The following is a 27,354-nucleotide window of genomic DNA, read 5'->3' as shown; positions in this document are numbered from 1 at the left end:
GTAAAGAGAGATGTACATTGAAAAGTAACGGAAACGCATCACTCGTTAAAGCTAGACATGAATAATACTCGTCGTAGCGGGACCAGTAGCATTCTGTTCCCCTCCAATTGTCTCCATTTCTGAAGTAATTTATTAGAAAGCCTTGTTATTTTCCCTCCACACGTCCCAGCCTCTTCCCGATGTTTGTTCACGTGAAGCCGCAATTCATTAAGTGGGATTTACGTGAACATAAGCGTTTAACAAGGTTTTTTGTATCCAGGGAAGAAGAAATGTATCGAAGTGGTGTTATCACTTTTATTTAACCTAATTAAGAAAGGTAAAGATATTGACGGGTACAATGGAATTGCTCAATTAAAATTTCCTCCATCTTAGCATTTGACTAATTCTGACTTCAAATCACATGGGGATTATGGATGACAAGAATCACAACACTCCTTACATTTGAAATAATCCTTTAACCGTTTACAAAAATGAGGTATGTGTCACACAATCTTCTGTAAATCGTGGCTTGTAGACAACTAAACCATAAGTGATGTGAACTGTGAACTCAGTTATTGTCTGTGCTTTAGAGGTAGGATTCTAGTTGTAATGTTGGATTTGTCACTTAGAGAAACCTATAATATGGAGTAAATTTTACATTACAAAAATATAATTCTGTTTAAAAGTTAGATTTTTGTTTCACCGAATTAGGACATGAGAAATCCCGTTATGTAAAAAACTTCCTGAAAAATGATATATTTAAAAAATTGTGAAATTCAAAGCATTTCCGAAACCATACTGTTTAGATAGATGAGGTGGCATACTCTCTATAAAATTATTGCATTTCTCGAATATATTTGATAAAACATCAATAATATTAATTCAAAATTCAAAAGTCCAAAATTAAAAATCATTAAACTCTCTTTACACTGTTACTACTGCTTTATTCCGTTTAAAATGAAACTCATACGCCAGTAAAATCACTATACGGGTACCTTTGATAAGTCCGATGACACAGGTCCGATGACAATCTCCGTGTTTAGATATATTCGTCATCCCAGGTTTATCCCTCAGCTATTTATCATAAAAAGATATTTAGACCCAAATTATGAACTCCACCAATCAGGCGTAGTGTGGGGAGTCTAGGACAATTTTATCTCATCAACAATCGCATCTGGGTCCGAGGCAGAGTCCTTCCAAAGCTGGTTATTATACTTACATAGGTTTAGTTAGATTTTAGTTCACTTTCTATAGTTCTAGCATACTCCATTCTACATCAACCCTGTTCCGCTTTTACCTCAATTCAAACTAAAATTATCAAAGAGTGATTAGGTTGGCTGAAAATTACTTAACGTATCTGAATCATACTTGAGTATAGCAGTAGAACTGTGAAGTGAAAGCTGACAATATAAATTGAAGTAATACCCAAATGGAAAGTGGGGTCTACCACTAGTGAGTATCTCTTCATTTATGGTCATGAGAAGAATGTCTCCTAACTTTCCTCGTTGGCTACAACACGCCCAGGACATAACTCTAATTAGTCTTAGCCCATCATCATTTTATAATGCTCCATGATATCAAGTTATTTTTTACTATTTTTAACGTGTGCAAAGGATGAAATGAGTGTATTATTGCAAGAAAGAAAAATGTTATCACGTAAATGTTTACAAAATCTAAATGTGTACAAAAAAGCAACACAAGGTTCATCAAGTGGGTTTAGAACTATAACATTTACGAGCCACGTTTTAGTCGGCACGTTCTAGGGCACTGAAGCTTCAGATGTGCCACCTTTGCCGCAAACAGTTGCAGCTCCTTTCGTGTAGGTTTTGGTGGAATCTGAGTATTTGGTGAGTCAACAGCAATAGCTGGGGATATTACGAAAGACTGCTTCACTTAATTAGGTAAAGTCTCACAATAGTATGGTTAGTTATCTTATATATTCTATACATAAAACGGAATAACTCATTTTGTATAAAATTTTAAACTTATTGTTGTAAATTAATTTGTAACACCGGTTGCACTGCATCACATTTAATTTATTCTCTAACATAACATTTCATCTCGTTACGATATTCATACCTGACTTAATCAACGAAAATGTTTAATTTGGGGAATAGACAGCTATACTGAAAAGATAAAGAATCACAGGTCAGTAAATTTATTTAATAGACCCTATACTGATGTGCATTCTTCAATTGTTTTACAATAGGAAACCAAAGTTAATCGTCAACGTAATTAACGGCCTGAGTATAAATAAAGACTTCGCCCTCTTCTCTGGAAGGAAATGCGCTACGTAATCCTTTCACGCTGTGTACTCTGCAGACGGCGCAGGCGGCAGGACTCTGCTCCAGATGGCGGAGAACTTTTACTCCGGACCCGAGCGGTTCCGGCTGCCGGAATCCATTACATTACAACCCTCCCCTCCATCACCCCTCTAACCAGCACAACACCGGCTTCACAATCAGGTTCATCGCTACTTAGCATTATTGGCTTTTATCTAAACCCATTTGTTGTCGATTTATGTTGACTTTTATAAGACGCTAAGAAAATTATTGGAATAAACTCTGAAGGAATGATTTCTTTCCAACCCGTTTTCTTGGTTCCTTACAGTTATCTGATAGTACTCGTATAAATAAATAAAGTATATTCTATACTAGCAGTTACCGAACGCAATTTCCTTCTGAATAAGAGGGACGTCATAGGCATATTCTTTTTAATTGCCATACCAAACTCTCTGGAGATAAGTGATTGATCTCCGGAAAATATTCCACACCCCCGATAAATAACAATATTTTATGATTCTGGGGTAGGATAGTAAATTTATGTGCAACAACCTATGGTTTTGTTGTTGCCTGCCTGTTATAGTTAGTAACACTTGAACTACTCGTATATTAGGTCAGTGAGGAGGAATTCTAAAGTCAGAGTCTGTAGCTTTCTTATTCAAAGCTATCATGGTGTAGTATAATGGAGCCCTATGATATGAATTTTGAAAGTGGTGAAGGCGGCAAATATTTTACAAGAAATTCGGCATAAGTTAAACTGGTATAATATGTATGTGTCCTCCTGTACCTGTGCCCATTGGGAAAAAAGTGACGACGAGGTTCTGAATAGCATAATTTTACTGTAATCATAATGATGCCAATCTAGACCATCTTCAATCCATGTGTATTATGGAAACCAAAGGGCATTTATGTTCAAGAAACAATTACACGTTACATGAATCACATTTGCACAAGTAGAATGTAACCCTCTTCAGGTGAGTCATGATTTCGTTACAAGATTCTTTTCCAGGTCAGTTTGGCCTTCACTAGATGTTCTTATGTTGTCTACGTGATGAATTGCTCTGGTGCTAAGAAAAAGAATTGCAACTTCACTAGCCCCTTCACCTCATCAATTGCCTCTAAGGCAAAGGTCCAAAACAAAATGTTGTACATAATCTGAACAAAATTGTACTATGTTTTTCTTTAACACTAAAGCTGCAAGTAAAAATAATACATATTGCAATTAACATTGGATCGTAGCTAATAAAGCAAACATACAACTTCATCAAAAAGTCACAAGCAGGCTCCCTTGAATAATCAATGCCTACATTTTATTCGTAACGTTACGAAAGGGCCGAAGAAAAAGACACAAGAGGCCCAGCAAACAATGAATACGCTAACGGCATTGATGCCGATGATGACCCTTGATTGACACCAAGTGCCGCGGAACCGAGCAGCAGGCACGTGTCAGCCATTGTGATGTGAAGAGGACCCTACTTCCGCCGGATCTGGATGTATCATGTTCGCGGGGTGTCATCGCTGACAGGGCCAGGGCCACGGTACGGTACTTTGACGGCACCGCTCGCTGTGCTTCGTGACTGACCGTTTCAATGAAGTGATGGCTTGACCCTTACCTGCGCAATTGTAATCAGCTCTAATAAACAACTTTTCTCAACAAATCAGTTTTCACCATGGGGGTTTCTACAACATATGTCAGACTAGCAACTTTGTGATTTTCTTGTTTTTTTCCAGATCAAAATATCACTAAAAACTGCATTATATGTCCACTTTTCCGAAATTTGGATGACCAAGGAAGGACTGCAATATAAATGTGCCAACAAGAACCACTGTAAATGGCAGTACGTTTGAAATCGTCAGTACCACCTTCCTGATGGAAGGTCATCATTCCTTTGGCTTTTCATAACACATTTCCCAAATTTTGAACAAGAACGCTTTTCATGTAAGCACTACCGTTCTGTTACATGATGCAAATGATTCGAATGAGCAAAAAGCTCCCATAAGTGTAAGTTCTACAGTGAATATGCAAAGAACACCTTTTACGTTGAAAAGTCATTGTATAATGTAATGGTATGAGTATTTGTGAGTTACTTTGCAACGTTAACTAAGAGCGTTTTAACTAAAACAGTTAACAGTCTTGACTGCCGCATTAACTTTGAAATGAAAGGTGGGTTGAAAGCTTTCCACACTTCCTTCCATTGTATTTCCGCTTTTTCAAAACAAAAGTTCCTTAATGGTGTATTTCTTTCACAACACTGTAAAAGGTTGTTTGAAGTTAAAAAAAATAATTACTGAAATGAAACATTTCCGATATTAATATTTAAAACCTTTGTAGTCCAGTAAGTAAGATAAGTGTCGTCGTAGTTAAGAAGTGCTTAATAGCTACTAGTTGTTATGCGCAGCTTCGCAAGCATTTTTCCGCAGTTCAACAGAATTGACTTAGTAAGCCCTCGCTAAAAAAGGACATTAAGGCATAGATTAACAGATGTAACAGACGAGTTCCAAATCATTACGTGTTTATTAACTTGCTCCCCTTCAACCGGTTACTTGAAAGATGAGGATAAAGTATGCAAATATGTGGAAACAGAGATATTTTTGGAATTTGCCAGATTATAATATCTTGACATAATGAATAAATTAGATTTATAGTTCGTGGCATGGTTTGGCGCAACAAGCAAATATTTGTGTGACAATTTTGAGTACACAACTTCTCAGTTTAAAGGACAAGATATTTTCAAACCAACAAGAATACTAAAACTTTACCCTGAGTAGAATATTAAATATTAATTAGTTATGAGTTTGCCTGGATATAAATATTTCAATTTTAAATATTTTAAGCACAACTTTTCCGAAATAAAAATTGTACGTATTATTATGATAATTTTTATTGAGATCTACATCTCTAAAATAGCTACCATAAAAATATAGTGTTTGTAAATATTTGTAGTTTAATGATATTATTACATATTGCAGCATTCAATATCTGTACCATTTTATAAGCTCTATTAACAAATTAATATGTTCGAAACTGGGTTGCTCTATAAATATCAGGTATATCTGAAAAGAACTACAAAGTCATTCTACATGCAATGTTGATCATTAAGCTAAAACGTTTTGTATGTGTTTGGCTTCCATAATGGTTGCAGACATGAGGACTCCACCCAATGACACAGTCATACACAGTTTTATGCACCTTCCCTGGACATAGAAAAAATAGCAACACTTTTTATTGCTTGGGACCACAAGGTATTTAATAAATATTAAACGTGTTTAAAATATAGTCTGTTCTAAAATCAGGCCCTCAAAAGAAACTACTGTCTACACGAATATCCAAGCGAATGTAAATATTTTATAGTATGTATAAATGAAAACGTCCCAGAGGAGAATGCTACATTTTATATCAACAATATGTAAATTTCTTAAGCCATTATTTACTTAAAACAAGACATCATTCACTCATAGATTTATTGTAAAAGGTAAGAAATATATAACTCAATCCCGATTGCTCCACTTACAACAACCAAACAGTAGAATCGTAACCCTTAGAGAAGGATGAACCTTACTGAATGAGAAGGATAAGGATATAATCAATAACAAGCTGGAACAAGTTACAGCTAATTTTGTGAGAACACTAATACTATCATTATGGAGTTGGAACATGGTGTAATGCAACATAGGTTAATAATAGACTAGTTATATGTATTTTATACATGTTGTGCAATTCACAACACAGCTAAAGTACTTACGTGTCTATACGTGTTCAGTCAAAGTTATCTGAAACAAAATTAGGAATGTTTAGTGAAAATTATATTCTTATATTACGACAATTATCTATAGCAAAAACAAGAAATAAAACATCAAACGACATATAAGAAACACTACATTATAAAACATAAAAAAATCATTAGTTTAAGGTTATATATACATTTTAAGACGCTTTAAAATTTAAAAAAACGACGTACGAGTTCATTTGTTTATTGAAGTTTTCTTTAAATTGAGAAGAATTAAATATGATCAGGAGTAAGCAGCAGTTCGATAAAAATAAAAAGTTGAGAGCCTCAAAACTGTTTTACGAGTAATACAAAGTAATCTCAAATGTTGTATCTCTAGACCAAATCATATCTCTTTTGAACAGCACACAAGAATGAAAAGTATATCCGCAAAAAACTTCTAAATTAAGAAATTCTTAAAAATTATGCAAATTCCAAAAAGGTATCGATGAAAAAATAACACGCCTTTGAAGACAGGATGCGGAAGAAATAAAAAAATGTCGCACAAAAATGAAATAAAATCCTCCTACAAAGAGTAACCCAATTACGAGAGGCAAATGCGCGCTTCCTGATAAGCAAAATAAATAAAGCAAGCAGCATTTCAATTTCTCCCTTGACGCTGGGAACAAACGGACAAAAGTGAGTTAAAACGCGATCTTGTACCAGCGGTGGAGCGTTCTCGGGGGGTCGCCACATTACACTCGCATTACCAAAACATTCTGTGTTAGGGCTCGGTCTGTTACTTGTGTGACTATTTTACCATCATTTGTGATACAAGGTGGGAATAAACGGACAAAAGTGAGTTAAAACGCGATCTTGTACCAGCGGTGGAGCGTTCTCGGGGGGTCGCCACATTACACTCGCATTACCAAAACATTCTGTGTTAGGGCTCGGTCTGTTACTTGTGTGACTATTTTACCATCATTTGTGATACAAGGTGGGAACAAACGGACAAAAGTGAGTTAAAACGCGATCTTGTACAAGCGGTGGAGCGTTCTCGGGGGGTCGCCACATTATACTGGCATTACCAAAACATTCTGTGTTAGTGCTCGGTTTGTTACTTGTGTGACTATTTTACCATCATTTGTGATACCAAACTCAAACTCAAACTCAAATAAATTTTATTTTCAAAAAACAAATTTCCAACACTTGTACATGTTAATGCATGAAAATTGACAGCACATAGAACAAAGTCTGTGCGTGCTGTCCAGTTCAAATCTAGAATGTACAAAGTATTAATAATAAAATAAGAAATGCTATATGTTAATGAAAAATAAATAAATAAAAACAGAAATGAACTAAAGGAAACTTTAACTAAAAAATAAAAACTTGACAGTCTATACATAATTTAAAGAATAACATTTAATCAGAATCACACAAAAATTCTAGAATATAGCTGTCTTAGCACGCATTTAAAATAAAACACGGTTAAAAACAAATGAAGATGGGACAAACAAAAAAATACATTATCTCAGAGACGATGACGCACGGATGACAGTAATGAGTGGAAGTTAATGACTGTATCGGTAAAGTAGTAATAGCAATGATTTCGTTGTGTTTCATTGGTAACGGTAAGTGGGGGGAGAGGAAGGGCTCTCAGCACTGTCCGGACCGATCATACGAAGCCAGGCAGTGACTAGCCGCTTGAAGCCACTAACAGGCTCGTCCTGCAGGTCCCTTATCACCGAGGGCAAGAGTCTGTACAGTGTGTGGCGACATAGTATGCGTTAGTGAGGTTAATAGACAGTTTAATTAAAGGGACCTGCAAGTGCCCACACTCAACATGCGTTTCTTGTAGGGTAACTGTGAAACAATAGGGGTGAGGACGGCATCTTTATGAGAGTAGGTGTTAGACCAGTAAAGTCCTAATAAATAAACTGCCTAATTGTAAAATATATCAGTCTCCATAAATAACAGAGTAGATGAATATTGTCTTTGTTTATGAAAAGCTGCTTTTATTATTGATTTTTGAATAAACATTTAATGGTTCTAATGTAGTTTTATAGGCCCTTCCCCATGCGATGATACCGTATTGTAAAATGGACTGTACATACGCAAAGTAAACTGTTTTTAACTCATTATAATATTAGAGTTTGGCCTAATTGACGAAATACATAGATTAATTTCCTTAATTTGGGACTTTATACAATTAAACGTGAGGTTCCCACTTGAGTTTTGCATCAATAATTACACCGAGATACTTGTACTGGTCCACCCTCTCTATCAGCTGGCAATCACATGCAGTATTGAGAGAGAGTCACCGCACGAGTGCAGCAGCAGCCGCAGGTCCGCAGGTGGCCCGCTCGCAGCGCGTAGTGCGATTCGGTAAAACACTTTGTTTTACTGACATTCATAGTTAACATATTGTCAAGAAAACCATTTATGTATTAAATTTAATTCTTGGGAAGCAGTTTTCATATACTTCATGCCAAGTTTTTTCGCTATGAATTACCAATGTATTCATCTGCAAACAGGAGTAGTTTTCCTGTGAGATTCAGTTTATCTAGGTTATTTTTTTATATACACTAAAAATAATAAAGGACCTAACGTGCTTCCCTGAAAACACTCCATAATTTACTTCCTGAGGTTCACTGCTAATTTATTTATACACACAACTTGGTTTCGACCGCTTAAATAACTTATGAACCTAATTTAAGGCCATCCCTTGGACTCCAATACATTCAAAGTTTAACTAAATAACAAAATGTCTATATATAGAATCGAAAGCTTTGGCTAGTAGATCAATAAAAAGAAGTAATGATTTATAATTTTTCTTTTAAAGCGTCTATTATAAGTTTATTGATTTCAAAAAGGGCGTCAGAAGTATTTTTACCTGGCCTAAATCCAAATTGAGGATTTTGATATAATATTATTTATTTCAAGATAATTTTGGAAACTGAGATTTTACGCACTTTCTCCAGTACTTTACCGACCGCACTTAGCAATGGAATTGGTCTGTAATTGTTCATATCGGATTTATCATTAGACTTATACAAAGGTATTACTTTGGCAAATTTTTAATTTGTTTTGGGAAAACTCCTGAGGTTAAAAACTGAGATTGATTAAATGTTTGATCGGTGGTAAAAGATTCTTTAATATTATTTTTTAAAACAGATGTAGGAATTTCACATCGACCCCGGGAGCAGAGCCACCGCGTAATCCGGCAACGCATCTCTCCACATGGCTGTCTGTGACCGGCATCAGCCGGAAACACATGATCGGTTCTATAGGCGACATCATCCACGAGGGGCGGGTCGGCGGACCGCGGCAAACTTCTTTGCTAAATGTGAACCTACATTAGAAAAAAAAATATTAAAGAGTTTGCCACAGCCTTTACTTCAGCGCCCCATGATCTGAAGCCTTGCAGGAAGTTGTGAATGGGGAATGGGGGTTTTGGATCGTGCCCCACCGCTAATTTCATTGATAACCTTCCAAAACATTTTTGGACAGTTCGGATGAATTTGTAATTTTTTCTCTATAATAAGCTGCCTTTGTCTTTTTTATCTCTTTCGCCCAAGTTATTCCTATTAAGTTTTAAAATAATTTTTGAGCGTATCATTAAATGGTTGCCTTTTTAATGTTTTACTAAGTTTGTCTCGTTTTTCTGATAGATTGAATTAGATTTACTGTTATCCACGGTTTAAGCTTTTTGTTGCGCGTACTGTTTCTTTTCGGTTTAAGCGATAAATTTTTTAGATCTTCAAGAGATTGTAAAAAATATGTCACAGCAGACGTTAACGTCTTCCTGCTGCAAGCACGTGGTCCCATGAGTGCTCCCCCCAACAGTTTCTGTAGTAGCTCATGGTCCAGGTAAGTGTCAATGTCACTATTAATACGGGTGCGGGGAGCTCTGCGCTCCACCCCGGCCAGCACCGCGTAGTGGTCAGTCAAGTCAGTTAGTTAGAACTCCGGCAGTTACAGCATTACAGTCAGAGTGTTTTATAAAAATATGATCAATGCAAGTTGTAGACTGTTCTGTTACTCTTGTGGGTTTGTTAATGCATTCTATTAAATCCTACTCCGCATAGGATATTTAAATATAAGTCTTTCTCATTTACATTTTTACTTGATGTTAAAGTGTCTATGTTTGTGTCGCCTGTAAAAAATATAAGTCGTGTTTTCAGTTGATTGTAGAATAATACTGTTGTAAGTCGTCCAATAAAACAAGTTGCAGTTCATCGACGGGCTGCGGTACACCGCCAGTACACTGTAAGGTCGACCGTCAGTTTCAAGTTCAGTTGCAGTCTGTCGCCTCCCCCAAAGTAATCTGTTGTACAAACCCCGCGCAATTCAGTATTCAAGTAAATAACCACTCCATCGTTTCTGTTTCCAATTGTTTGTAGTGCTATAAATATCATAATTTTCTAGAGAAACTAAACTTTTATTAATTGTCAATCCATTGGCTTCAGTAAGAATAAATATGTCAAATTTAATATTTAAACTTTCAATACAAATTAGTAAACTGTCTATATTTTTAAAGTAGCTGCGAATACAAGGTGGGAACAAACGGACAAAAGTGAGTTAAAACGCGATCTTGTACAAGCGGTGGAGCGTTCTCGGGGGGTCGCCATATTATACTGTCATTACCAAAACATTCTGTGTTAGGGCTCGGTCTGTTACTTGTGTGACTATTTTACCATAATTTCTGATACAAGGTGGGAACTAACGGGCAAAAGTGAGTTAAAACTCGATCTTGTAGTAGCGATGGAGCGTTTTCAAGTATGACATTATACTGGCATTACCAAAAAATTCTGTGTTAGGGCTCGGTCTGTTACTTGTGTGACTATTTTACCATCATTTGTGATAAATGGTGAGTTGGACTACATAACTTTCTTTCCTAGAACAACTTGCGTAGTGCTAATATAAAAAACCAAATCAATATACGAGTATAAATTACTTACTGGAGAATATAAAAGTTATACAGAGGTTTTTTTTTTGCATTTTGCATCTGTATTCATAAAAATATCTAATATTGCATAAATACGGAGGGGGAGTAACTGTTTTCATTAAAAGTCAAACCCCAACTTAACGACCTCTTCCCAGAATCCTGACTTAAAAAATTCAAATAGCAAAGTGCACCAAGTGACGTATTAAATTATAAAGTAGAAACCTCATTGTCGAAAATTTTAATCGGGTAGTTTGTTACAAAACGCTTTACACCACAAAAGCTAGCGATACATTATTTCACCAAAAACGCTTTATTTAAACCTGCTTTGGTTGTACATGTCACAAGGCGTACTTAAGATTAAGTTTAGGGTGGGAAAGAAGGGGTGTTGTACGAAGTGTTGACTTTTAATACAGACATTTTTCCACATGTAAGTAGATGTTTCCCACAAAACCCTACTTGGTTGTATTTCAATCTGTTTGAGTTTTTTCATAAATAAATACGTAAGTTAACCTTAATATTTCGATTACTTTTATAAAAAATTAAGTTATTCTGTATGTGCTACAAAACTTCTTATTAAGTGGACACTTAATTACTTTCTGGTCTGGTGGAAGGAGATGAATATAAATTGAAGTAAACCCAACTCAGGTGACAGTAATCGATCCAAGCTTATATTTAGATATTGGAGAAAGAAAACAGTAAATGAAATGTAGTTAAAATGTATACTCCCATTGCAAGTATAGAGTTTGAGAATTATTTATTATTTGGACAAGGTCAATGCAAGAATGTCTATTTCTGGGTTCAGATGGGTACAATAACCAAAGTTTTGGGAACATAAAAACATCGATGAAAATATTAAAGTTGGAGATTTAACTGAAATGTTAAAAAAGATACAGTTTAATTAAATCCGTATATCCAAATTAAAAACAAGTAAATAATCCCAATGTTCAAACTAGCGAGATCTGACACCCAGATTCCGTGCTAAGTGGAACTGGATTATATAAACCAGACAGGTAACACGGGCACTGGTAGGGGTGTGTGTGGGGTAAACATCTCCGGAAGTTGGGTTGTCTCAGTAAGTTAAAGCGATTTCAAACCTTTCAGATCAGAGAACATCTACCGGGGAAACTAAGCCCGCTAGTAATTTACGAAGTAAATCACGTTCTTTACTAAATTTTGTGCAGAGAAGATTTATTAAATATAATAAAACGTACTGTAAGTTAATGGATTATCTCTTTTGCGTATAGCAGCAATCATATAAAACAATATGCAGTCTTCAAATAACTATTTAAAGTTTCTGAAATGCAGTAGTTATTAAAAAAAATCTGTCACTGGAACACAGATTTATCTCCTGTTTACATTACTGAACTGTCTATTTTATTGAAACACGGTCTTTTTAAACGTATCTTTTGAAATTGAATTAACTTACTTGTAGGTTGGTTCTCAACAGTACATTAACTACATTAACGCTCGTTGTAGTTAAGCTGAAATCGGTATTTATAAAAACAAATGTGTATTTGTACATTGAAAGAATTTGTTTCTCTTTGGCACGATTTTTGTGTCCTGTAGCAGTCTACTGGGGACTTGTGGAGATAAAGTATTCACCGTTTCACTATGATGTCGTGGAAATAAATATGCACTACTCTTTAAAAACTTGTTTGTGATTGTTTTGAGTAATTCTCTACCTAAGGCGACAAAAAGAATAAGTTCGTTTGGATTATATTTAAAATTAATAATTCTTTCAATAACCAAACCATAAGAAAATCATTAATACCTGTCAAAAATCATTAGCCTATCATTGGACATAACAATATAAGTCACTATACTTTAGGTTTTACACTTTTATAACGTGATTAAAGTTCATGCCGGATCGCATTTCTCCAAGTGCGTTGAAATTAGTTCTAAATTATAATTTGTTTTAATTCGCTACTTTTCGGCCTTCAAGCCCGGGTTTAAGGAGCCTATAGGTAATCCCGCTTAAGATATCGTAATTCCTTCTGTCGTTGGTGGAGGGAGGGGGGTTACTTTAAAAATCTGTGAGACTACCTCTGGCACTCTGTTATACTACACACTTTTTAAAATTTTAGAAAACTCAAATTAAGATGACGGGTTCTATTCCTGAGGAGGTCAATACAAATTTGTAAATGGGTTCATAAAAAATAGTAATTATTAAAATTTTTACTCAATAAAATGTTGATCTGATACGGAAATCATTAATGGAATATTTTTAAAAGTTCTAAAGCAATTATAATAGACTTAATGTAGCAATAATGGCTAACACAAATTTATGTTTCAAGTGTTTCATTTAATTTTATTTAAACGTAATACGCCTTTCCCACAGCCAATTATGACCGTTTGACATAACTCGTGCAAATATTGGCGATTTTGCTATAAAAACGCTACCACGTGTAGACGAGGGTTCGAAGAAGTGAATGTTTTATAACGTTAAAGGAGGAACATTACCGGAGTCTGTCGGTAGACCAAATGATATCAACCGCAAGAACGAGGACGAGGTATTTCTCCAGGGACGGAACTGACCCCTTTCGTTATGGCTTCTTTAACTTTGACTCTAGCTCGGTCTCCTCAATTTGCTTATAATAAAAGCGAAATTCTTATTAGCGAATTTCTTTAGGAGCAATTGCTGCCGCACTTAATAGTAAAGATACCGACCATTTTCAAAACATTTTATATACAATTTCAATATATACTGATGATGAATATCAATACATATATATTAAACAAAAATTTTATTTAAAAAAAGCTTGTCATTAATAAAGAAATATAAATTTAATTGTATAAGCCCTATTTATTTTTTCCTTGAATAAATCTTAGGACAGTTCAATTTTATTAAAAAAAAAAAAACTAATTCTTAAATTTATTTTAATATCCTTTTTCCATTACTGGACAGCTGCCAGGTTTAAACCTTAAGTCACATGGGTAAATGGTTAAAATAAATGTAATTTAAAAAGATAGTTTTAAAGTTATATTTTCTAAATGTAATATTGTAAAAGAGTTAATATAAATATTTTGTGAAAATTCGAACGGTCGCTGTCTTAAAACCTTCTACTATTTGACTATACAAACCACATTTTCGAATTATATACGTACGTTTAGATTAAATAAATTAAGGTTTTTGCAGTTATCATTTTCTCAAGCTCGCGTTATATTTAATATTTACCTGCGTACATCAGTCCTGAGGATAGCAGACTTCTATGAAATCTGCTTAAAATAATCTCCATACTGATGCCCTAGACTATAAATTTTCAAACTACTTCATAAAAAAAACACCTGTTGTATTGATAAAGAATGGGTTACATGTAATTCGGGCATTTAATCCTATTCAATATAATTTAAAAGTAAAAAGTAAAAATTGGACAGTTATGGAATGTTCCATATAGACGTTAATTCAAATAGAAGTCAGTTGCTGATCAGAGTGTGACAGTTCGATTAATTCAGGTTTAATTGGACTCTGAAGTTAATATGATTTATTACGATACTGTTGTGAATTTGCTTCCTCACATATCGTCAAGACTTTTGATGTGTGAAATCAACTATTCGCTGAGCGTTAGCGAAGCCTATCACTCGAGGGACTGGTTTAGACGGTCTTTGGAAGTAGGAACCAACAAAATCATTTTAAAATACTTAAAAAAACCATATATAACTAAACAGCTAGTCTAGGATTATTGAACACGAGTCAAGACCAATTTCAAAGATTAAGTAAATAAGAAGAGGGTTTCGATTCCATTGGAATTAAATTATCTAAAAAGCTTACTTTAACATATGCCTAATTTATCAGAGATCAATTTTGCACCTTAGGGCAACTTCAACTGAATTTGCTGCCACACAACAATTATTACAATACAGCTGTTACACTATTGTTATGGTCGTCTTGAGTCAATCGTCATACAAATAAAACTGACTCATAAACGAATATTTGCAAACAAAGAGATTAAATTTCATGCAATACGTTCTAGACGGGAGTGAAATAATGCGTAATTCCAAACTTACAATTTTCACAATGTAACTTGGCCGTGAGCCAACAACGAAGCGAAGACTTCAAGCGAGAATTGGTCCCAAATTTGATTTCGCCTCTCGAGCTTGCAACCCTGAACATGATAGGGTTCAACTTAGGAAAGAATTGCAATTTAGGTTTTCTCTGGTATAACTTCTTGCAGCACCGTGTTATTTTTTGTACACATTTGTAACATTATTAAGTGTAAAAGGTTTGTGAAACCTGTAATAAATAAATTCAGCTCAGCTTTGAAATAAGCGGTTTATGGTTAATAATTTCAACTGACTAATACAGTTCTCAGTAAAAAAAGAATATTATATAATACGTGTATTTTAAAGTTTTAAAATTAGCAATAATATTCGTACTATCATTTTTTAAATATTACACTCGAAATTACATTATTTTAGTATTACGAAGTGTTTAGAATTAATTTACAAAATTGATGAAAAATAATTTTATTTAATTACTTATCAACTCTCAAATATAAATTGAAATAACATCATAAATATTTACACAAAATAGATAATGATAAAAAAATTAATAAAATGGGTAAATTTTAATTTAATATTACAAATCCGTTGAATTTTACAATTTAGACCTTGGATTTTCGTTTTGATGGATCATTCACATTTCCACATCCATTCACATTCACTGTTGGAACCTTACCTCGCTGAATGTAAGTAGACACTAAAAGCATGTAACTGACGGGTGGAGGGCCGAGAGAAAAGGCCGAGGAAGGGTAAGTGAGCAAGATGAAACGAACTTTTCGTGTAATTACCTTTAATAACTTCAAGAACTCTCCACAACCCTCTTTTGTTCTATTAAGTTCACGTCAACGATGCCATCGATTTACTACACCGCCTCGTCATAAGAACACGTGTTCGTAGTACTTTACACCGTGACTAAGAAATCTTAATACATTGACTAAAAACCATCTTTTCGTAATTTGTTTAACAATTTAGTTTTATTATGTATAGTAATACAGAACAAAAGTGATTTAAAATAAATGTATGAAACGTAGGGAAGATAATATTATTTTTTATTTGTAGAGGTTTATTATCCTAGTATAAAAATATACGTATTTAATAATAGCTTCGAAACGCTTTCTAAAATGTATGACTTGCTATATTTTACATTAACGATGGGGGACTTCCTAACATAGAAACCAATTAAAATCTAAACAGGTCATTAAATGACAAATTAGCTTAGTAGACCAAGAAGCACGCTATTTAACAGCTTTTCATTGCATAAGGAAATACAATTGCATAAAGTTTACATTAATCAATTACATTAAGGTTAGTTTTGCCTAAGTGGTATAATTATAAAGGCAAACCTAGGTCAAGGCAGAATTAATGATCAAAGAGTTCTATGACCTTGAACTCCAAACATCGATTTATCCATCAGCATCAATATGGACGTCACAGTTCAGGATAAATGGCACATTAATGATGAACAACAAGGGAATCGAGTTCACAACTTAGAGCCTTTAGGCACGCCTAACCAAATTACTACTCTCTCCGAACACGCTATCAAACTCCATCACCCAACGAGGTAGAGTCCTGTCAATAAAATCAGCACCGGAAGCTTCATTAGAGAAGAAAAGTTGTACTGACGATGAAAAAAATGTCTTCGTTGCACAGAATGATGCAATTTAATTAAAGTATAAACCTTTTAACATGACTTTGTGATGGTTTTATATTGTAACACGATTTGTTTGTTTATACTACATATTAATTTTATTATTACTTGCTATTTAGTTCAATTTTAATATATGAATTACATTCTTAGTTTAGTATAAGTTTGTACTGATGTGGGGTTTGTTAAATAAGCTAGAATATTTTTAAGCATTTAGCTAAAAGTTCTAGGATAGTGAATGAGTTATATTCTAAACCTGCCTAACCATGGGAACCACGTTACGTGTTTACACTTTTAATATCCTACATTCTGTTCAAAATCCTAAAAATCTTCAATGACAGATATTTGCACGGACAAAGGAAGGCAGGCAATATGAATTTTAGAATTTTCTGTTATATCAGCAGAAACATGATGGACAGAGGGGGGGGGGAGAACTAAGGACGGTATCTTATAATGAGAAAGTTATCTGAGCGGCCAGTGCCCCCTTGTTTACTCATTGCGCCTATAAGTCTGAGGTAATGCGTTTGTTATTGCCCCACCTGAGGAGGCAGGCGCTCAACTTTACCGCCCTCAGTTGGGGCGTTCTTTCCCTCGTAAACTGGCGGCTCACTTGTGCACTACATCATTTCTGTCCACCTCTCACTTCGTGATTTATCACAGCCGGCCGACTGTTGCCCAAGTTAAACATTGAACTGTTAATCAAAACAGCCGCTCGGATAAAGTGGGTTTACTCAACGTTATCGAGTTTGAAATTTAGTATAATTATGCTTGACAAACGATATTTAATTTTAAAATATTCATGAGGGAATTTCGCAAAAAATTCTCAGAAATATAATCACGTGTCCTTTGGCAACGGGGAATCCAAGAAATATGCTGCATAGATACAAAAAATTAGGTGTTTATCTTGTGGACCATTAACTCTTTTTTAATGTTACGAGAACATTTCACACAATATACACGGTATATAGGATCCTTGATTTGTTTTTATGATTTCTAACTATAGATAACATTATATTAATTCAACCTGAAAATATTACTTTCCGCATATATTGTTATTATGGCCTCGTGTGTTTACAATGATGGAGAATGCTATAATTTATGTAACAACTGTTGTGATGCTCAGTATTTATATTACTTAGATGTATATACAATATAACAATTAGTCACATATATAATGCATACACCAGTTTCCTGTCTATGCTGACACAGAAATAACATAACAGACTGTTATGAAGTGCTACGCAAAATCTCTGAAGGGCTGTTGGGTAAAGAGGGAACGGGAAGAAGAACGTAATTCACTCAGACTGTAATTCTTTTAAATACTGATGGTATTACTAACCGTATGAGGTATAGTATGACAGACTGAAAAACGTTAAACAGACGATAACAGAACTGTTTGTTAACATCATACCAAGATGGAGTCTAGTGTTGTGTGCTCTCTTTAGCCATGAGAACCAAGGTGAAGTGAAAGAGAGAGCAGTAAAGTGATTCCAATAAAGTTATCCATAATTGGCATTCAGTTCTATAAATATTATGTCTAGACATATACAGCTTCTAAGTAGAGACAAAATAGGCAATCTTTCTATTACATTTTTATTTTATAGAAATAACTTGTATAATATAACATAATAACTTGTTATATATAATATTATTTTGTTCCGTTTCTGTCAGTTTAATATTACAATGAATTAAATGAAATATCTGGCAGTTAACATATACAGGTATTATATATATAGCTATTCATGAAGGTAAAACATTTGTTTCTAAAACAACGCTTGTTTCTAAAACATGAAGATTGCTGAAACAAGGCTTCTAGCTACCTCTTCAACTATTACTCCTTCTACGCTCATACTTTACTTTGTGCTTCGTTTGTGTATGGTGTTTCAAACCAAAAACATATTTCGAAAAACTACAATAATAGGGGTCTATTTGGCATTTAAATATTCTAACAATATATTTAAATAAAAAAATTTATGTTTTCATAATAGTTATTAGTGTATTTTACAGGTTATTTTATTTTCTAGACATCACAAGAGGATATTGTACTAATGTTACTGTACAGTAAGTACAGTGTTACTAGTACACTCATTGTACCAGTTTGAGATTTATATCCACCTAGACTCAGAGGGTTTGTTTACAGATGGCGCAGCTTAATATATCATAAACACAATCAACATATGATGATCATAAGACTGGGACATCATAAGACATTGTGTTTAGCAATTTAACATAAACTTTAAAAGGCTAACACTTTCCTGTACTCTTTCAAGACTGGTAAACATAAACTATTAAAATAATCAGCAGAGGAATTACAGCTTTCAGAACTGACAAAACACGAGCTCGCCTATACGGACAGCTAAAGAGAAATTGTATATATGCTGTTTAGACCGTTGGGCATGTAAATAAATGTTAAATCAGCATCAGCTTTCGTATAGAGAGATTCTTAAGGTAGCAGTGATCAGTCTCTTCTATGTTTGTTGTTGATATAATTATTCATAAGTGTCTGGAGGTCAGTTTTAAGTATATCAAGGCAAGAAAATATAATATGAGTATAAAAATAATTAAAGTTTCATATTCTTAAACATTTTAATACCCTCCCATTTTGAGCTCTGCCAACCCTAACGTGTTTGATAGTCAACATGTTTCTTGGGGAAACTCCCTTCTTTCGATTTATAAATACCTGATTGTATGCTTATACACTGTAAAACTGCTATCGACTCCTAGTCTGAAAGTGTTAATGTTATCAGAAAAGATATTAAATAAACCTGCAACGTCAGATTGAGAAAGTTTTATTAAATATTGCAGTCCACAAATATGGTATGATAATATGGTATAGTAAATTGTGGTCACTCAAAACTGTCATCATCAATATTGACAGTCAGACTATTAATCTAGGATCGGATTAGAAAGCTCGCTCACTTGATATAACCTTGAGAGTAGTTTATTGATTTGTCTGGCAGGGCAGGGTCATTGTCCAATATGGACGTCAGTATCACAGGAGGACAGGATTATCCGAAACAGGTTGAAAAGGATACAAACCCTGACGTATCATATTGCGTTTTTTATTTACCAAGAGTATACCACAGCAGTACCACAAAATATATATCGATCATTTGCGATGAAAATGAATTTCCAATAATCCAAGTGTTTGCTACTGAATCTTTGAAAATTGTACTGTTTGGGATATTTGACGATGTCACGGAGTAATTAAAGTATTAGTGTAAAGTAAGCAAACCACGCAACAATTATTAAAGACAATATTTTGTTATAATTTGATCTACGTGTAGTTGCCAACTTATTTTAAACTCGAGTCCTCTTCATATTTAATACAAAATTGTTCCTATAATATACTCTGATGTTAATCTATTATGAAAACTGTATTCCAAATTAGACATTGGAAACTAAAGCGAGTTTTTTTAAGATTAACTCTACCAGGAAATGCAGTGGAAGACTGACAATAATTGAATTATATTCTCCAATTCAAGTTATCTTTCTTCGTGCAGTATTATCTTTACAATCTCCTCAAGATAGTAAACTTCACTATTTTGAAAATGAAAGGATAGAAATTAAATTAAACTTAAATATCACGTTTACAACTACCACGTTTATAAATCCTTCCATCAATGTAATTTGTATACAATTGAACAACATATTTCCACGATAGCTCTTTATTCTTAATCTATTGATTTTCAACGGGAATGATTCAGCTTTCGGAATGGTAACACGCTCTTAATGTCATTACACGGGAAATCTTGTTTACGCTGGTAATATTATTACTATCAAAACCAAAACCCAATTATTATAATTTGTCTAATGTAATTAATAAAGTTATTATGTGTAGGACAAAAACGAGGAATCTAACTCAAAAAGTATAAAAGAACTTCTTATTTTATAACGTGAAGTTAGGGCTAAGAAATCTCTTTAACACTTAACCCGGGGATCGCGGCTTAAAGATGACTTCCGAAACACCACCAATGGCCGGGCAGGAGGGCTGCTTTTAAGGACAGGGTCCCTTAGCGGTCACCCGTCCAAGCGGTAGCCACGTTTCAGCTGTTATTTATGTGTTATGAATTTACTTAAATAAGAATTCTTATAGGATCAACCAAAAAGATAATAGTCTAGGAGACGGCAGCCAATTTACATAGTGGCCTGTCGTAACCCACAACCTACTTTTCATGAGATAGATAGAGGAAGTCAGAAATCGATCGTCAGCTGCCTTAGTTTTTGTAGAGGTCAAAATGGACATCATAAGGGGAGGATAAACAGTAAAACTATAATTTTTCTCAGATTACATTTTTTTCTTGACTTACTTAACCAGCCATAATATGAACACTCATACTACCGGCAGCCAAGAAGATAAAAAGACTGATTTTCAGCCAAATAGTCAGCCAGTGTGGTTGGCTCACGATATTAACCTTTTACGTGTTTGGCTGTTGCTGTTTTTACAGTGTGTCAAGTTAATAAAATATGATTCTAAAGGGGAAATGTTCGTTTGCTATTATAATCCTCTCGTTGCCACCCAATTTTATCCTTGACCAAATGTAGACGATAAATGTATTTAAAGTAAGCAAACCACGCAACAATTATTAAAAACAATAATTTGTAATAAGTTGGCCAAATGCCAAATGACCAAATGCTGACGATAAATGTATTTCTTAGGGTAAATTCAATATACAATTTCATAATACAACTAGGTTTTGTGCTTATTTAATTTAAATTTCTCTCGTCTCCTGGAGTATAACGCGTTGTTAAAAATGGACACTACATAAGAAAAATATAACCAACTAAAATAACCAATTTAATTCAATGCTGATTGTTTTTAAAAGACCCCGATCCAAATCATACAATCGTATTGAATCTCTTAACAATATATTCTTTGTTTTTTAAAAGAAAGCTACAAATACTTCATTAAGCGTACTAAATTAAAACCAAACAATGATCCTAGACTCCAGTGTCGTGGAGAGACCCTTGCAGATGCGCCAAAGGTATAGCTAGCTAGCTACTATTACATTTTACACTGCAGTGTACAGCTGGGCTGCATCTCCTTGCTGTTACCCCTACGAGATGTTCCCAAGGGTCGGCATAACAGTTGCAGTTGTGTTAACCTAGAGAACTTTCTAGCAGTAGTGTTCAACTTTAATCTACCCAATGTTACTCGATGTTCTAACAATGCAAATTTATTTTGTACAATATTTCTAGACGACCTTTTCCTTGATAGTATGATACATAAAATGGCATAATATAATCAAAATTGAAATGTTTACAATATAATTGAAGTATATGTACAATCAACAAACATATTTTTGTAATCATTCTATTATCAGCTATTAAACGAACACCCTATTGGTTTAAAAGTACTGAGACCAAAACAATTGATAAATAGAGAGAATCATAAAGTAAAGTTCTCCCTGCTAATTTTGAAACGGCTTAACTTAAGAAAAATGGAACCTAGGAAGCTTTTCTAGACAAACAGAAACTATTTTTTGGAGTCTTTCAAATTTAAGAAAATTTAAATCCCCCCCGAGGGAGCCTCTCAACTAAATATTTTCATATTGGTCCTTCTTTTTGGAGCACAATTTCTAAAAGGTTATACATATAGGATTTTCGGTCCAAGCCTTAGCATTAGTTTTAAGGATATTCAGAACTGACTGTAAGCTAAACGTATCAATATTTTAAAATTCATACAATTAGGGCTTTTTATCAAAGCTTTGATTTACTCTTCCAGGTAAGTTCGTCACGCACATGTACTGTATAGCTTTAGGAGGCTTAAGCCAAACTTTCAAATGGGAACGGCCTGTTCGAAACCAGGATTAAAAGAAAAACAAATGCCCAACTATAATAATACGTACATCAATATTTAATAAGGTGGTGGTGTATCTTATAAGTTATAAATTCCGATTTTGGCAAAAAAAACTATGCGCAAAACGTGTGACGTTAGAGAAGCACTGTTAAGAGAAAAATGCAGTTCAGTTGTTATAGTAATTGTTATGGTAATGGAAGAAAGGAATTTTAACGTTGTAACGCGTCGTTTATTATCTTGTTTGATAGTAGTCTACCTTGCATTCTCCAAACTTCTTAGAATGTGTAATCATAGTTGTATTATGTTGGTAAACATTTGCATTAATGACGTCATGCAAAACACTTCTGTAGCAGTTCGCTAATTTCTAATTTCGAGAAAGATATTTGCTACATATAAATTTGAAATATTGGAGCTGTAGGTCATCCCTTGGTGTTTTGAAACTAACACAGAGCTTTGTCAAATTAATAACGAATTATTTTTGTTGTCTCTTTATAATTTAGTGATTAAATTAATTAAATAAACCAATAACAAATTCGTTTTATATCCATTATATGTTGTACTTAAATGATACAGACACAACCACCGTGTTCAAATTAGATCTACAAAACATTTATAAAACTAAATCTTAGAAAAGATGGTGAAGTGTTAATATCACAGTTAAACATAACTAGCAAAAGTACCAGAAGGCTGAAACAGAAAAGGCTGTTATATTTTGCAGTAACTCATGAGAAAAACGTTACTACTCCAATGTTTGCAAATGCATAATTTTTTATCTCTTTTACATCTAAGATGGATTATGCTTTGTGATGTCTTTATAGAAAAAAACGACGAGTAATGGCCCTTGTACAGCCCTGGCTGGCTCCTAACTCCTAACGTCGAATCGTCTCCACAAAAAACCTTCACAAATTTTCGTCGTTTTTTACAAAAGTAACAGTCGCTTTACACGAAGTATGTTTTTATTTAACAACAAACATGTTATTGTTTATATTATTATACCGTATTTAAAATTAACTGGTTATTAGGGTTATTAAGACAACACATTGTAAATATCAGCACGTAAAATGTTTAAGCTCAAATTTTAAAACAGCAGCTAAATTACTGAATTGGGATTAGTACAACGTGTACGTGGGTTTTAAGCGATCCTTTCCCACAAAAGTTCATTCAGAGATACGGTCTAGTAACTTATAAGATATAAACACTATCTTATTAAATATTGCTGAACGTATCAGATATTCGGCTTACGCCACCTAAAAATAGATCTGCGCGAAGAACTTACCAGGAAGAGTAAATCAAAGATTTGGTAAATAGCCTACTAGTTAGAAAGGATCGAAAGGTGCTCATACCAACACTGAAAAGATGTCGCATATTTTAGAATATCCATTTTTTGAATACATATATATGATCAGAACACATAAACGATTTCTCTAGCTAAAAGACCGACCAGTGGTTATTAATTCCTTCTGTAATAAATATTTATCATGACTATTTGAGGAATTTATGAGCTTGCCTTTGAGAATCTCTTTGTTAGTGAAAATCAAATAGCAATAATACTTTTAGACAAAAGACATAAGGGGTTGATGTAGTAAGTAATGAGCAATGGTATTTCACATTATTAAAAATAGATTACTACTTGTATGAAATGAGCTATGCATACCGCTAATGAGTAAATCTTGTACATTAAGACAGCGAATTTCCTATAGGGGGCGGAAGGAGAAAGGTATTGTGGACATTGGGCTCCAACTTTTCTCATATCGCCTCGTTTTCGAACACCAATGCAATGAAATCGAACTTGTCGTGTGGTTTGTCCTGGTCACTGCCGAACTCAACGCGTTCGTGTTGAATAAAACTCCACATTTGCCCATATTAAAAAGAGCGTTTCGTGTGTTTTATAAAATATTTTCACTTACAATGAAAAGAAACAGGATTTTGCAATATAATTTGAAACATTTTATGTCGGCTACTAGAAGGAAAATATATGTCACATACTTCCTATGAAAATAAACTATTTATTCCCTCAAAACTGAATTAAATGGTTACTTTATTGCTATAACCATTAGAATATCGTTAATTAGATACCTCAACCTCAACCTAACAAAATAAAAACAAAACATTTCTGAGCTTTCTTTAACTTTTTCATATTGGAAGGTTTATAAATGTGGCAAGTTTTTACCGGACGTTTCTCATCGTTCAGTGATACACAAATACAGTAACACTGCGGTTCGACACGTACAATCTGAGCTTTTCCTCAGGGGGATAAATAAGCTAACGGTTGACTATATTTAATTTAAACTGTATTCATGTGTTAGATTAGTTGTCCACCTAAGGGAAGAATCAGATTCCTCATCTCGAAAAGTAGAGTTACTGATTTGTTGTATGACTGAACAATGGCAAATGTTCAGAAAAATTCTGTCACCTTCACATTTCTGAGATATTGATAATTGTACAATCCATATGTTCTGAATATATCCTTCCTGGACAAAAATACTGTGACTACATTCAGTTTGATAATAATTGTTCACCAATACAAACAATTAGATACTCATAATTATAAAGAAGTTAAAGATTATGACATAAGTTTTTTTAATTTGTTAAAAAAGCTTGTAATAGCCTGCAATATATCTTCAATTAATTGATCATTTACAGAAGGTTTCCTGCTGTTTGTAACCAGTTTCCGGACTGTCGAAATTCAGAACGTGTATAACAGGGCGCATAAAAAAGCAACATTAACATCTACGGGAGGAAGAAGAGTGAGCCATGCGAGGTATATAAATGTGAGTAATGCGTCTTTTATTACGGCAATCTGGCAAGGAACGAGTTCACTGAACTGTGCACCTGTTCTGGCGTTCACCTGTAAAAGTGTATGGTAAAACTGCTACTCATAATGTTTACGGTACGATCCCAAGGAGGACAGATTCAGTCATATTTATGGTAGTGCAAACTGTGCTTATAAAACAATGGTAAATTCTTGCAAACTGCGTGGGACGTTTCTTTGGCACGTGCCATAACATCATTCGTCTACTAGATCTTCATTTATTTTGCCTGTTGCAAGCCATAGTTCTAGTAGTTGTTTAAGTTATTTGGCCCAAAATTGAACCTTTACTTCCAATATTGGTGCAAGCACATCTCGTAAGAGTGCACCTGTATTATCAATTTCAATTCATCGGACAGCCTTAGCGTACTAACAGAACAAGTGGGTCGTAATTGGTGTTTAAGTTCAGACTTGTGTAGAATGATGTGTTCTCCGATAAAAAGTTGTTTAAAATACGGATTGTGATGTTAAATGATTCTAGAGAAGTTAACCAGCCGAAGTGTTAGATGAAAGCCACTCTACCTAATAGCCGATTTTCATTATATCTAATAAATAGTTTAGGGGAATACCATCACCTTTTTATCAGAACAAAAAAGAATATATCAGTATAACCCTTCATTGCTGATACAGGAATACTATAAACAATAGCTCCTCAGTTGGACGACTGCATTTTTCTCCACAACTTTCATCGGACTCCAATTATTGTTTGCAAGGAAAAACCTTTGGTAACGATTATGTAAGTTTGCCATAGACTTTTATCCTAATAAAATATACAGAATGTCCTTGTACTGTAACGGCAAAGGAACGTGTGTCATATATTAAAACTCCAAGTATTTGCCCCACTTGGCTTTGTTTATTGCGTGTATGTACTTCTGTGTTTATTTGTATTCTCTTTAAAAATCGCAACTCAAAATTGGATTTAGTTCATAGAGATGAAGTGAAGTATTTAGGCAGAAAGTTATTTTGGTGGAAGGAACACGTTGTCAAAGTTAGTTGGTTAAATTCAGAGATACTGCATATTTATTGCACGGCGCACGGGGTGGAGCAGTGTGTCGCTAATTTGCTGTTGAATCATCTTCGGCTCTTTCACCGATGCAGTGAAGAGCTTCAAGACAGTACCCAAGGCCACTGAACAAAAAACTGTTTGATTGTAAACAAGTTCAATACGAGATGAAGGTTCAAAACTAGCAAAAACACAAACAAAAGAAACAACAATTCCAAATCCCAAAATTATCCATTTTACATCAAAATGCGCAGTACGCCACGAATAAAACTGATAAATTGGTGCTAATTGCAGGAGAACTACATCCTGATGCACAGTTATTAGCAGAGATTATTTTTGAGCACAGTTTCAAGCCTGAAATAGTTAGACTTTTAGAATTGAAAACTATGAATTGGCAAACTTGTTTCACCGCGAACACTTTAAAAAGGGAGGTTTGACAGTGTTGATCGAATTCCATATAAAATTCCAGAGCATTGAGATCCTTCATACACATGAATGAAGAGACTTTTGAGTCGCTGGAGTTAATATCGATTTAAGTACTCTATACAACGAATTATTGTTATTGTTCTATACAGATCTCCAAATGGTTGAAGCAATAATTTTTTGAACGTTTTGAAATCTTCTAATTTTTTGATATCCAAATCGTTGAAACTCATCATAGCTAGAGACTTCAATATCGATGTTTTAAACCACAATGACCCCCTGATCCAGCGGCTTCAAGATGTTCTAAATTCGTTCGGTTTAAATTAGTCCGTGGACTTCTCCAACACGAGTGATTGATACATCGAGCAAAGGTATCGACAACGGTACAGTATTACCAAAATTCCAAACGTTTTGGTCTCTGTACTTAATGCGGCCGCCTCTGATCATTTTGAGCAGAAGATCGTCATCGGAGACTGTACCTCTGAATTTCATAATCCACCGTTCAAAATCAAACGAGATTTTATAAACGGTGGTATATCGGAGTATATTTCACTCCTAAATAAGTTTCTAGTTAAAGAATAATGGTAGATTCTTAACAAATTTGAAACTCTAGAAGATACATTTAATGCCTTTCATGACAGTTTACTCTTTTACTTAAACATCACTTGTCCTTTAAAAACAACGGACACAAAGAATGACATACCCGTGTTTCACAAATGAACTTCCTAATTTGCGTGAACGGATGAAATTTTATCATTC

General features: G+C 34.2%; 1 protein-coding gene across 1 annotated transcript in view; it reads right to left on the bottom strand.

Moving 5' to 3' along the window:
* LOC124362691 overlaps nucleotides 1-27,354 on the bottom strand; it is a 171,640-nt gene that overhangs the window by 120,131 nt on the left and 24,155 nt on the right. The window contains 1 exon segment of the mRNA XM_046817396.1: nucleotides 6,005-6,032. The gene's annotated coding sequence lies outside the window, so the exon portion shown is untranslated.

This window comes from Homalodisca vitripennis, chromosome 5 (assembly GCF_021130785.1).
Source record: "Homalodisca vitripennis isolate AUS2020 chromosome 5, UT_GWSS_2.1, whole genome shotgun sequence".
Lineage (NCBI taxonomy): Eukaryota > Metazoa > Arthropoda > Insecta > Hemiptera > Cicadellidae > Homalodisca > Homalodisca vitripennis.
Note: the sequence above shows the minus strand (reverse complement) of the source record. Positions and strands in the feature narration are given on the sequence as shown.